The sequence below is a fragment of the Microtus oregoni genome, unplaced genomic scaffold (assembly GCF_018167655.1).
Source record: "Microtus oregoni isolate MIOR12 unplaced genomic scaffold, Mior012 000166F_ref0000362, whole genome shotgun sequence".
Lineage (NCBI taxonomy): Eukaryota > Metazoa > Chordata > Mammalia > Rodentia > Cricetidae > Microtus > Microtus oregoni.
This window is the reverse complement of record NW_024544821.1, coordinates 1-2500: the sequence shown is the minus strand read 5'-3', so window position 1 is coordinate 2500 and position 2500 is coordinate 1.

The following is a 2500-nucleotide window of genomic DNA, read 5'->3' as shown; positions in this document are numbered from 1 at the left end:
GGTGCACCCACCCACTGAGACGGTGGGGCTGATCTAATGGGAGCTCACCAAGGCCAGCTGGACTGGGACTGATGGAGCATGTGATCAAACTGGATTCTCTGAACGTAGCTGACAATGAGGGCTGCTGAGAAGCCAAGGACAATGGCACTGGGTTTTGATCCTACTGCATGTACTGGCTTTGTGGGAGCCTAGTCTGTTAGGATGCTCACCTTCCTAGACCTGGATGGAGGTGGGGAAGGCCTTGGACTTCCCACAGGGCAGGTAACCCTGACTGCTCTCTGGACTGGAGAGGGAGGGGAAAGGGGATGGGGGAGGGGGTGGGGGGAGGGGGCGGAAATGGGAGGAGGGGAGGAGGTGGAAATTTTTTAAGTAAAAATAAATTTAAAAAGGAGCCTCTTTGACGCCCATTATCTTCCTGAAGTAGCTTGGTGCTGTTAGGAACAGATGTGTCTCACTGTCATGAAAAATCCTAAATTTTTAAAACATTTTAAATGTCATATTCTGTAGTCTTTGGAAGGTTTGAAGAATGCCTATTCACCTGAAATATATCTCTGTACATCTAGAAAATCTAACTAACATAACTACAAGCTTGACTATTATAGATGTATTATCCTATAAATTACATTTTTAAATGAGCTTCACAAACACAATACCTTAATTAAGATCAGAAATACATATACACAGTATAACAAAATTGACCTTAAATTTGTATCAATAAATCAAGATCCATACAAATGCAAATTATATATATATATATATGTATCATAGCCCCCCTTTAAATGTAAACAAACATTTATAGACTATATTTGGGAATATGGGCATGGTTTTCTCCATACTTCTTCCTTCTGTTTATTGGGCAAAGTAATTTTGGGAGGTGTTCATGGTGACCTTCAGGGTATCTTTTCTATCAAACCACACCAGTCTTGAAGCAATCCACAGGTTCTCATCTTCTGTGGAAACAAGAGAAGAACCTCTTTTCCAAAGCAACATATCCTTAGACCCAAATTGGGAAGTCATAATACCTTTAGATTATATATGCTGGTTTAGCATACAATGAAATGTCTCTCTGTACTTAGCTCATTCACAGTCAAAAAATTCAAAGATAACACAATAATATACATAATCCAGACTCTGTGACTTTTCCATCTTCACATGGCTTATTTATTTTTACTGTTACTTTTTCTGTACTCTGTCTCTTTAAAGACTTTGTTTTAATTTTCATAAACCATTTACTTCATTTTATAACTCTATACTTTTTTTTCTTCTCTCTCTCAAGCCAATGTACATTTATTCAACAATGTGACCCATTTAGAGGTCTTTTCCTTTTGAATTTGTCTTTATTGTGTATCTGTAATGTTTCAATGACCAGGAGTGCTTTTTAAAACTTAAGCTGTGCCATTACTGTGGTATATACAGTACTTTCTGCTTGTCCACCTAGTCTAAAACTTAAGCTGTACCATTACTATAATATGTACGGTACTTTCTGCTTGCTCCACCCAGATTGATGTGGTGGGGCAGAAGTCTGTTTAGTGTGAGCCATGCTCAGAGCCCCATTTTCAGGCACACAGTGAGTCTATGTTGCCATTAAGCAAGTTGTTGCAGTCTGTTCTCAAACCTCATTTAAATGTTCCATCTCCCAAAAGAGCCAGAGGTCACGCTGGCAGCAAGATTCAGAAAGCCAGCATTTCAAAATGGTGCAGCTTTTCTGCTATCGCTGAGTCAGGCAAACCTTTCTTAAAGGAGTCATGCCTCTGCTTGCTTCTAGCAAACAGAGCCCATCAAAGATAATATTTTTTATGTCAATGTAGTTACCTATGTTGACATGCCAATCTGTTAGAGGAGAGAGCTGCTTGTTGGTTCCTGGCCACTTGGCTAGCTTAGACCTGAAACAATCACACAGAAACTGTATTAATTAAATCACTCCTTGGCCTATTAGCTCTAGATTCTTATTGGCTAACTCTTATATTAATTTAAACCCATTTCTATCTATCTGTGTATGGCCACGTGGCTGTGGCTTACCATCTAAAATTCCCAGCATCTGTCTCTGGCAGCTCTATGTTTTCTCTCTGACTCTGCCTTCTTCCTCCCATCATTCTGCTTAGTTTTCCCCACCTAGCTAAGTTTTGCCCTGCTATAGGTCCAAAGCAGTTTCTTTATTCATTAATGGTAATCACAGCACACAGAGGGAACTCCCACATCAGAATAGTGTGGGTTCTTTAGCCTGCAGGTGGTAGAGCAGAGGTCACCAAAAAAAATCTATATACTGCCGTGTTGTTATCTGACAGGGAGTCGTGCCTATGCTAGCACATCTGCACCAGGTTTCATCATCCCCAGCAAATACAGATGACTCAGATAAACAGAAAAACTATATAAGATTATGACTCATAGTTTCATTGTCAGAATTGAGCCATGCTCAAAACTGCAAATGAACAGTGTGCATTCCACAATGAAAACCTAGGAGTATGCAAAGATGAGAAAGACACTTATGTTCATGCATTGT